The 12,379-nt window shown below is 39.9% G+C and overlaps 1 protein-coding gene across 1 annotated transcript in view; it reads right to left on the bottom strand.

Moving 5' to 3' along the window:
* The window catches only part of ADRA1A (adrenoceptor alpha 1A), a 127,976-nt gene that overhangs the window by 18,595 nt on the left and 97,002 nt on the right, over nucleotides 1–12,379 (bottom strand). The window lies entirely within an intron of this gene.

Consider the following 12,379-nt stretch of genomic DNA (forward strand, 5'->3'; position numbering starts at 1 on the left):
AAAACCAAGAGATATAATACCACAAATGCTGGGAAATGCAGTTGGAAGATCTGCCACTGCTTCTTGGCTGGTATTTGAAGTCTTCTGAAATGATCTTGTTGCTTGGCCAGAGGAACTGAATACATGTCCTGTACATGACTTGATAGCCAAGTGGATGAGCCCATGAGTGAGCAGCTAAAGATAGAAGCTTAATGAAAAGAGAGCTCGGATGAATTACCATAGATATCGAATTCCCTTTGTAGCTGGGGAAAAATCCACTTACTTTTCTTATATATGCTCTCTGAATAATATTCAGTATCCGGAATTAATATTGGAAAGTATATTTGCTTGTTACACAGGGACTACAAAACAAGATGTACATTAATCTACTGGACCGCCTTATACGCAACTTCTGCTCTGCCCACAACCTTCTCCTCTCCACTACTTGAATCACCTTCTTACACTTGTATAAATGCACAAAACACTTTATTTTTGGATGTCAAAATAGCCACAGCTTTATTTAAACGACAGAACTAAAACAATCACAGAAGGAGTCAGATAAAATGCTACACCATTGAGATTCACAAATACAGTGAGATCCCCAACTGTCTGACTTACAGCACCCGGCCAGACAGCAATAAAGGGGCGACATGCTCTGCTTTGCCGTTGTAGTAGAGCTTGTACACCTTAAGGGCACCAATGCTATGCTAAAGATCCTCACTCCTGTGATAACCACCGTGCCCACCCCTGGATGATGTAGCCATTATGACATCGTAAAAGCTGGCCTGTTCCAGAACTCAGCCTGTTCACCACTATGAGGTTTATCATCCTTTATTAGTTAAAATTAGCCCACCATTATTTGCCTGCAAATTCTCAACCGCAAAATTAAAGTTGTGACAGTTTATAAAGTATACAACATCACATGCAACCTTCCTTACATAACATCGATTCCTACTTATTTGTACACTTGATTCAATGTCATGAACATATAGCGTAAAAACTAGATTTTCATGCAAAAGCGACTAAACACGACAAACCTCTGACTCACGAATAGTTGTCCTACAGTACTAAGGAGAGGAAAAACCCATGTGGAGGAAACCTCTAGGGAATAATGGCTCAAGGATTTCCCTTTCCTTGGGCTTAGAAAGATAGTGCCAACATTAACTCATCATAGTCATAACATAATTGTACATGGTACCAGATATACAATTGCAAAATCAAACAAATAACATATAATCATTCATGCATATACTTAAAAAAAACATTTGCAGAATAATAATTAAAACAGGGCGGTTGGAGAGAAATATATAATAGGAGAGAAATAAGACAGGAAGTTTCATCTACTCCTAAACAGCACCATCTCTACAATAAATCTAGGCACACACATACACCTTCCTCTTAAAGCAGAACCACCCCTGCTTATATCTATACAAAATTGCAGGAGTTAAAGTTCCCCCCTCCCAATTTCATATCCCCCTTTGCTTAGTGCTCCGGGGGGATTTTTTCGACTGGTTAGCAAAAAGTTTCGGATCTATGGAAGGAAGTATGACAGCAGGATCTGACCAGACAGGGATTGTTTGTAGTCTGGTCAGATCTGGTCAGATCCAGACTAAGGAAACACAGCTGCGAATAAAAAAATATAGGACATTTTTAATTCAGTATATTTTTACAAATGTGTTGGATCCATAAACAATGGTTGCAAATGTGGACATAGCCTTTAAGAAAATATTAGATAAATTGATTCTCCCCTATATTTGATGGACTGTTGAATCTGCGAATAAACAAGTCTGGTACAATAGCCAGGGGTATCTTGCTCATTTCTACTCTCTCTGGAATACCTTCCTTTACACCAGGGGTGAATAGACTTATCTGGTCTGAGGACAATTCTGTCAAATTATACCACTCCCAAGGGCCACAATAAAACATAAAGTTGTACATTCGGGACATGTATGGCATATTGACGGTATAGAACATAAATGTTTGACAGGTGGGGGTTTCCCTTTTGAGACTTCCACCTATCGGTCAAACACAGATACAGCTGAGCATTTCCAACTCCCATAAACAATGGAGAGAGCACTGAACATTTGTGGCCGCATCTCATCTTCCCTGGAGTGCCCAACAGGGGATCTGCCATAAATTTCTCAGATGGGAATACTGCTTTAAAAGATCATTGTGGGTAAAAATGTCGTACTGCTTTATGCCTAGCACAGGGCATGAAGGGGACACAGGGATTCAGAGAGTACCAAACAGAGAATACCAGTCATACACCACCCCCTAAGGCCTGCAGTAGTCTTAACACAGTAATAGTTTTTACCTGTATTGCCCTTTTAAATTGGCTAAAATAGAACTCATAAAGCTCCCCAGTTTCCCCATAATGCCAGAAACACACTTGCACCCATATCAGTGTCAGGTCCACAGTGCCCCCATGGAGTTCCAGTTGCAAGTCGCTGCTCGCCACTTCTCTTCTCTCTGAAATGCAAGATACATGTGAGCAACAAACAGAGGTTGCTTCTCTGTACCTTCAAAAGGCCTGCACTAATATCTATGATCAGTGCAAGAAGGAATGTGTGGTTGGGGACCACACAGAACAGAATTGGCGGCCACATGTGACACTGTTGTGCAACCCTGCTTTATGCTATGTTTACATCTATTTAGTTGCATGTGCATTGTCTTTCTGAACTTGTTATACATTACATCCGCAAAATGAAAAAAGGATTTGCATACATCCTAGTAACCAATTGTGTATAATCTGAATATATTGTCAGCAATCATATTAATAATTTGATTTTAAGTAACATTTTTACAACATTATTTGACCCCATTAATTTCCTTAAAGGCGGCATAGTGGGAAAACACCCTATACAATATAACATTTTCATGAAGTTCTCACCGGGTCTTCCTATAATGAGTGCCCTTGAGTTTCCCTCATCAGCTGAGCTCACCTAACCCTTTTCTAGGAGTTAAGTAAAAAAAACATTACTATGTGGACGCCCCCTTTAAATATTTAAAATCAAAAGATATATTATAAAAAATGCTGGGAAATGCATTTTGTAGAGCTGCCAGTGCCTTTTGGCTTGTGATCTTGTTGCTTGGCTATAGGAACTGAATACAAGTCCTGTACATGACTTGATAGCCAAGTGGCTGGAGGAGACCATAAGTGAGAAGCTAAAAATAGACGCTTCATGAATAGACAGCTCGGGTGAATTACCATAGAAATCTAATTCCCTTAGTAGCTGTAATATATTTGGTTAATTTATCCTGGGTATAATGGAGTGTCTTTATGTTTTTTTCACTACCCCCACAGTATTGCTCTGTTACCACTATAGCAGGGAACTGTATGGAAATAGAGGCCTTTTATATTCATATTCAGTGCTGTTGAGTTTTCTCAAGACACTAAAAAAGTGAAGAACTCCTCAGCAATTGATAGCAATGTTAAATTTTTTCCTTCATCAATGACCCTTGGAGCCTTTCATGCAGGGGAAAAAGCATCACAGCAGTATCAAACCTTTCCTAACTTCACTATTAATAATAACAAGTGCCATACTCAAGAGAGATCTTTTCACAGCAGCTCCTGAAATGCACATGAACAAACTCATTCTCCTGCTCTGAGGTAATTCAGTATGTCACAGCCGAATGGGAGAAGAAGGAGCGCAGAACACTGCCTCAGCTAAACGCTGACTGCCTGGAAAATATGGCTAAACAAGAACGTAAATAAAGCCCCCATAGTTTTATATAAAAGTGTTTCTAGTTTGGTTTATATATGTATAAAAAATGGAACACACTGGGGCACATTTACTGATATTGGCGAATTGCCGAGTGACATAATAGTTTGTAATTACATTGCAACATTTATTGAGGAATACGACACAGTTATTGTACATGGTGTATTTCCCCGCCACATTCTACACAGAAATGCGTCTGGAGACTTATACCAGACAAACACGAGGGTGAAGTTGGTAAATAACTTGCTAGTGAAAACAGGGGTGCTTATTAACGGGACAACTTAGATTGGGTCACTGTTACTAGAGGGGTACCACAGGGATCAGTATTGGGTCCTCTTTTAAAAAAATATATTTATTAATAACTTGTGAAGGGATAGCACAGTAAAATATTATTCTTTTCAGATGATACTAAACTGTTTTAAATTCTACAAATGGATCTGGAGAAGATAAGAACTTGGGCAGAGAAGTGGCAAATGAGGTTTAACACTGATACTGTAAATGTAAGGATATGCACTTGAGAAGGGAAAAATACATGTCACCATTATATACTAAATTGGAAAACACTGGGTAAAACTGACATTGAAAAGGACCTAAGTTGTAAGTATACTTTCATAAAACTTTTGACATGTCGTAGTGACATGTCAGAAGTTTTAAACGGTGGGGTCCGAGTACCAATCGCTTAAACAAAGCGGGCTCAATAAAATGGATGGACTACAGTGTCCAGAAATAACTGGGGTTATTTAGTTTAGAAAAATGATGGCTGACAGGTGACCTTTTAACTATGTATAAATATACCAAAGGTCAATACATAGATCTCTCTCATAATCTTTTTATACCCTGGACTATAACTATAACACGGGGGAGTCCTCTATGTCTAGAGGAAAGGAGACTCTTCACTGTAAAAGCAGTGAGACTATGGAACTCTGTCAGATAAAGTTGTCATAGTGAATTCACTAAAAGAGTTCAAAAGAGACCTGGATGCCTTTTTTGAGTGTAATAATATTACAAGTTATGGTTACTGGATTACTGGAGATTGGTTATTGTCCTAGAAATATATTCTGATTGCCATATTGGAGTCGGGAAGGATTTTTTTCCCGTAAGATGAGGAAAATTGGCTTTTGCCTCATGGAGTTTTGCCTTTCTCTGGATCAACATTGCAGGCTGAACTGGATGGACTTTGGTTTTTTTTCTGCCTTATATACTAGGTTACTATAAATGTGCCCCATAGATATATAAGAACTAAAAATATTGAGATCTATCTCTCGATCCTGGAAAGTAAAATTATTTTTTTCCTACTACGTCTAGACTATTTTGCACCATATTAACCTTTGTCGAGGCACTTCCCTAAGATGTAGATCAAGGAGTTATATCCACGTGGGTAAAAAAAAGTTTTATTCTCCACGTAAATCCATCTCTTTACTACTTCTTTATGTGTTTGTAAACAGGCTGGAAGAACAAAGCTCCAAGATTTCTCTTTAGCTTTGAAAAAAGTAGAAATCTAAGGGTATGTTCACACGGCCGGAAAACGGCCGAAAAATCGGAAGTAGAACGCCTCCAAACATCTGCCCATTGACTTCAATGGGAAAACAGCGTTCTGTTCCTATGGGCCATTTTTTTACACGGCCGCTTTTCAAAACGGGCGCGTAAAAAACGGCCGCGAAACTGAAGTGTAGTCCACTTCTTGGGACGTTTTTGGAGCCGTTTTTCATAGACTCTATTAAAAAACAGCTCCAAAAACGGCCAAGAAAATCGCGAGTGGCTTTAAAAAACGTCTAAAAATCAGGAGCTGCTTTCCCTTGAAAACAGTTCCGTATTTTCAGGCGTTTTTAGTCTAGCGTGTGAACATACCCTAATGGTGCCTAGTCAGCGCTATAGACAAGATGCCTCAAAATTTTCTAGTCCCAACTTTTGAAGAGATTCACAGTGCCATGAGCAGTATATAGCATTTCTTATGCTAAAGCAGAACACTCATAGGACAAAATTCCCACCTGCTACAAATTCCCTTTGATCTCTTCTTTCATTTACTCACATAGCATGGTCACAATTGCTAAACTGGCTGTATTAATAATAGGTAGCTGGAGTGTTAAGATATTTCTGTCATTTAGTGAGGAAATATCTAACTACATAATATCATGGCTATATCCAGCTACAAGTAAAACATTCACTGGAAGGAATTAGGTATCCTTTTATTTTTCTTATATATATTTTTCCTAACCATACTGCCATTGAAAGTGCAACCCATGTTGCATCCACTAAATTGTACTGTCTTACTGGATGGGAAACCTGGTTGTAGTGGTATTACTGGTCACCAAACATAATACTTCTGAGGATAACACTGTGTACAAAACACATGCATCCAACATACGGTATATGTCTTATCAATAATGTGTAAAATAAAGTCCTAATTTAACAATTGGCTAGTTTTGGAAACACTAATAACGTATTCCAGCCAGCAATTATGCTATGTTAGTGATCGCAACCAATCCAAACTACAAATATACTTTACATTTAGGGTATGTTCACACGATTAACAAAATACGTCTGAAAATACGGAGCTGTTTTCAAGGGAAAACAGCTCCTGATTTTCAGATTTTTTTGAGCAACTCGCGTTTTTGCGCGTTTTTCGTGGCTTTTTCGCAGCGTTTTTTACGGCCGGAGAAAACGGCTCCAAGAACATCCCAAGAAGCATCCTGCACTTCTTTTGACGAGCCAGCATTTTACGCTCCGTATTTTGACAGCGAAGCGTAAAATGACAGCTCGTCTGCATAGAACATCGTAAGACCCATTGCAAGCAATGGGCAGATGTTTGCCGATTTATTGGAGACGTCTTTTCAGGCATAATTCGAGGCGTAAAACGCCTCCATTACGTCTGAAAAGAGGGCGTGTGCACATACCCTAACGGTTGTCAATGGTTATCCTGAGCTGTCTGAATGAGTCAAGGTTATTTTGTGAGCAATTCAGTAGTGCAAGAATAGGAACGGGGGCGTAACTATAGGATGTGCAGAAATTGCAGTCATATTCGGGCCCAAGAGCCTAAAGGGGGCCCAAAAGGTCATACTGCTCATATGAGAAGACCTATACTACAAATAAGGTGTAATAGTTGGGGGCTCTTTAACAGATTTTGCAATGGGCTCAGGAGCTTTAAGTTACCCTTCTGAATAGGAAATTATAGGAAAACTCACTTTTTACCATCTATAGTGTATAGCAACTTTTTTCGAATCCATAATGCAACATGTTAAATCAAAGTCAGGAGTGAGACAGATGCAAGACAATAAATGAACACAGTAATAAAATTCTGTCAGGAAAGTCATGCAACTGAGCTAAAAAGTAAGTACAATACAGAATGTGAACATGTGTCACAGCCTCGTGAGCCCTTTCATCATTAGCACAGAAGACAGATGGAGCTGGTAAATTCTCCAGTTAATTCAAAACTTGAACTTAATTAACAAGAACGTGTTACGGACTTTTAGCGATGTAATTAAAAACGAGGGTGCAATAATTCATTGGTAAATATTTAAATAAAACAGCAACACAAATTGATAAAAGAACAAATAGTTGTGAAAACAACTTACCTCAATTTTATTTTTTCTGTTTTGAAGATTGGTTAAAGTGTGTGGAGGGCATTAGACTGGCAGGGCTCGCCTTAGTTTGATTGGTGCCATGTCCAGTAGCTTGTATTAACAACTCCTTTATGGTGTGCCATATAGTGCCCAAATAATAAAATCATACAATGCCCAAATAACATTACCCTCAGGCAGTCAAATAATACTGTCCAGTCAATCAACTAAGGAATTAGCTGCATTCTGTAAAGCTGCCTTTTTTCTATAGGTTTAGACACAAAGTCTGGGAGCAGTGTGTGCAAACTCCGGATGCCAAGGACATAAGAGACAGTGGCTCCCCCATTTCGTAGTGACAGGTGATGTGCCTTGTGCCCTGGTCCTGTTGGCTGCAGGCGGGTTTGCCTGTAATCCCAGCTTTAGTGAGCAGGGCTATGTTCAATGCCACAATCGTAGGGTTTTGTAACCATGTATCACAAATTTATACCTCTTAGGCGTGAACAAACAGGTGCTTCCCAATAGAAATAATGACACACTTGTTTAGATGCTTACTAGTCTTAACTTTGTTCACAGTAGGTGTGATGTGGGGTGGGAAGAGAATAGGCACTGTAGTACTGGCATGTAATGTATGGAGGATGCTTCCCCATGTCTAAAAGAGGGGGAAAATGTGATGTTTTATATGTTGTGGTATTTTAGGCCCGTGTGGCAATGCAACTGCGTCATTGGTGAAATGTTATTGACCTGCTATGCTATGTTATTGTGGTTGCTTCTTTATCCACGAGGTGGCGCTTGTACAGTGGTTAAACCAGCCACCTTCTGTCAATGGATGAAAGAAGATACACTACAATATTCTGCATTGGAGAGAAGGGTGACTAGCTGACAACAAAGACATCTTGGCAAATTGCATTGGTTGGGTTTGCTGACTATTTTAACCCGGTAGGGCAAAGTGCTTGTCTTGTTCTCACATTTATATTTACGGCGCCAAGATATACGGCCCTCACACCATTTTGGCCATGATTGGTGATGTCGCACGTACATGCGTGTGTGCTTCATGACATCTGGGGGTGGTGCTGGGACTATAAAAGTGCAGTTAGCCCTCTAGTTCATGTTCAGTTTTGGTAAGACATTGTCATTACCTGAACTCTGCATACTATAGAAAGGTATTGTTACAAGGAGGGAAAGGAGTTAAAAGCTGCTATGGAGGTGGACGGAAAGAAAGACCGAGTGCTTTGGGGTTGGAACTGTGGAGCTTAAGTTTGACTGGTGAGAACCAACCTAGTCTAAATTGTGCCTAAATTGCACAAGAGGCAGCATGCCAAAAGTATGCAGTAGTAGTTACAATGTTGAGGCCTACTAGGCCTACGGCATGACAACATTTGTATCAAGGAGAAGTGCCCTTGGCCCAACATCTGCCGGTTTTCAGAACAGGCCAGCCATCTTGTCAGCCTTAGCTGTAACTAAATCTGTGCCTCTCATCAGTAAGAAGTATAAATACTATGATTCTTCTTGTCCCTCCCATGAAGTGGGAAGATTGCAAATATTAAAACTGGCGGTGTGCGCCATTAGCACTGGAAAGAACAATGTATATATTATTTGAGACTACAAGTAAACCTCTCGTGCTTCGTTTCAAGTTTCTCCGTGATATCCCTGCGTTGTCTTTCACATTCACCCCCACTATTATAGGCACTAGGCTGGCAGTAGAAAATCATCATAGTAGAGGCATAGAGATGTATAAAACAGGCACTGTAGCAGAGATGGCAGAAGCCGAGCATTGTAGTAATGGCAAAGAGTCACAGAAAGGCAGTGCCGGCATAGTGTTGAGGTAACAGTAAATTGGCACCATAGTGGCCACAGAGAGGTGGTATCAAACAGGCAATGCAGACATGGTTCAGTACTGGTAGTAGACAGGCACTGTAGCGGTAGGACAAAGTTGACAGTGGACCATCAAAGTAGTCGCACGGTACTGCCAGTGTATAGGCTTTATATAGAGAACAAGTGTAAATTGTACTCTGATACAGACTAGCCAGGACAAGAATAGTCGGGAATATGGATACTAAAAGTTTCTAAAAGGGCAGAAACAAAATCGGAAAACTGGGGCAAGACCAGATGGGCAGGGTTGGCAACATGCAGAACAATGGTACAATCCATTATAAAGTGACAGTGATGCTCACTAAAGCTGGCATCTCTTCAGGGTTTGGACTAGCCCCCTTCTCTACCCACTGTTTAAATGGGCAGCTAACCTATTTTACTTAACAATTTTAGCAACATTTTGTATGATTGCACTGACATCAGAAAAAGTTCATAGACTTTAAGAACTCAAGGATTAAAAGGGAATAGTGTTAATATATTTTCTTGTCACTTCTATTCATTATAGTTGTTTTGATTCTGCTGACTCATTTCATAGGCACTAATGCCAAAACTTTTTATATATATATTAAGTTGTTTCTTGGATTACTTGTAAAAGATACGATTTGGTACTTATACGATTTTGTATTTCTGTGGTTTAATTCTTGACAAAACACTGGTGACAGGCCTGCAGTAGATCTAACAGTACAAGACATGCTGTGAAGATTATGTTCTGGTCTATTTAAGAATTCTAGGAAAAAAAAACAATTCCATAGAATAATTTGTTTTTTATTTTATCATAATAGCTCCCAAAATTTGGGAAAGTCTACTTCTAGCCTCATTTTTAGTTTTGGAAGATATTAGGCTATATTTACACAACAGTGAAAAATGGCCATGTGATGGTCGTTTTTTTTAATGAACAATAAAGTTCTATGGGTGTATTCACACGGACATTTTTTTTAACCTTGAACACTGGCTGTCAAAAAATAGAACACGTTCTATTTTTGGCCATTTTCACTTTCCCATAGGAGACAATGGATCAGTTTTTAACCCCTTAGTGACCAGCCCATTTTAGGCCTTAATGACCAAGCTATTTTATTCGTTTTTCTATAGTCGCATTCAAAGAGCTATAACGTTTTTATTTTTTCGTCTACATAGCTGTATGAGGACTTGTTTTTTGCGGGATTAGTTGTGCTTTTTAATGGCACCATTTTTGGGTACATATAATTTTTATATTAACTTTTATTAACCTTTTTGGGGGGGATTATAAAAAAAACCTGAAATTCCGCCATTGTTCTATGCGTTTTTAAATTGACGCCGTTCACTGTGCGACGTAATTAACATGTTACCTTTATTCTATGGGTCGGTACGATCACGGCGATACCACATATGTGGAGGTTTTTTTATGTTTTACGACTTTTGCACAATAAAAACACTTTTGAACTAAAATTATTTGTTTTTGCATCGTCGCTTTCCAAGAGCCGTAATTTTTTTATTTTTCCATCAATGTAGTGATTTTTTGGGCTTGTTTTCTGCGGAACAAGACGTAGTTTTGAATGGTACTGTTTTGGGGTACATGGGACTTATTGATTCATTTTTATTATGACTTTTTTGGGGGGCAATGGAAAAAAATTGCAATTTCGCCATAGTTTTTGGCGTTTTTTTTTTACGGTGTTCACTTTGCGGTTTAAATTACATATTAACTTTATTAATGGAGTCATTACGGTCGCGGCGATACCACATATGTGTACTTTTTTTTTTTTTTTTACACTTTTACTAAATAAAACCACTTTTTATGGAAAAAAATGGTTTTATTTATTTTTTTACTGTACTTTTTATTAATAATATTTATTTCACTTTGATGACTGATTTTATTAGTCCCACTAGGGGACTTTACTGTGCGATATTCCGATCGCTGCTATAATGCTCTGGTATACTTCGTATACCAGAGCATTATTGCCTGTCAGTGTAAATCTGACAGGCAAACTGTTAGGACGTGCCTCCGGCGCGTCCTAACAGGCATATGTCCAGGGCAGACCTGGGGGCTTTTATCAGTCCCCCGGCTGCCATGACACCGCATCGGAGACCCGCGATTGCATTCGCGGGCCGCCGATGAGTGAGAGAGGGAGCGCACTCCCTCTGTAAACAAAGTTAAATGCCGCGGTCGCTATTGACGGCGGCATTTAACGGGTTAAACGGCCGCGATCGAAGTAAACTTCGATCGCGGGCGTTGGAGCAGGAGCTCAGCTGTCATCAGACAGCAGAGCCCCCGCACCAGCCTGCACGGGAGACCCGTGCAGGACTTAGACTAGGCTGACGTGAAAAGGCGTCAGCCTAGCCTAAAGCCCAGTAGTGAATGACGTTAAAAGGCGTATTAGTGGTCACTAAGGGGTTAACAGACGTTTTTCAGGAATGAATCCTTGTGACAGCCGATAAAAACTGATCCTGCCCTTACAAGAGGACTCCCTGGGCACAACGCTACTTTAAGCACTAAGTCCAGGGAAGCCCTTGGCGTCACTCTCCATATATAGATAGTGATGTCAGGGCTTTCAACCATGGAGTCCCCGGCCAGAGAATGGTAATCTCTCTGACCGGGGACACCTGTCTTAGGAAAGCCCTTGACATCACTATCCATATATGGACAGTGATGTCAGGGGCTCCTCCTGAAGTAGAATCCACGGCCAGAGCGTGGCCGACACTCTGGTCGGTGATTCTACTCTGGCGATATCTACATATTTTTGACGTCATAGTGAATTGTCAGAAGTTTTGAACGGTGGAGGTCCAAGCACTAAGAACCCCTCTGTTCGCTAAAACGAAGAGTAAGAAGCACTCGAGTGTGTGCTGTGTTTCTGATTGTCTTTCCCCGAAAAACTGAGCGAGTCCTGTACGGACTTAATAGAAAGTCTATGAGTCTGTACACCACTTGCTCGGCTTTCCGAGGAAAGGCGATCAAAAATGAAGCGGCACAGCACACTCACCCCAGCGCTTCTGGCGCTTCGTTTTAGAGGTCGGTAGGGGTCTCAGTGCTCCACCGATTAAAACTTCTCACATGTCTCTATGACATGTCAAAAGTTTTTTAAAAATGTAGTTACCCTTTAACTTTTATATTTGAAAGTTCTTCTAATTGTTAGCTGCATTATATTTTTTATTCAATAATAGACAATGTGTTTTACTGTATATTTTCAAATAGTTTGTTTAGTTTTGACCCACATACTAAAAGGAAGCCCCCACTATACAATACTGCAAGGGCATGTCCGCTGACCATACTTAAGAACA

This window comes from Rhinoderma darwinii, chromosome 3 (assembly GCF_050947455.1).
Source record: "Rhinoderma darwinii isolate aRhiDar2 chromosome 3, aRhiDar2.hap1, whole genome shotgun sequence".
Taxonomy (NCBI): Eukaryota; Metazoa; Chordata; class Amphibia; order Anura; family Rhinodermatidae; genus Rhinoderma; species Rhinoderma darwinii.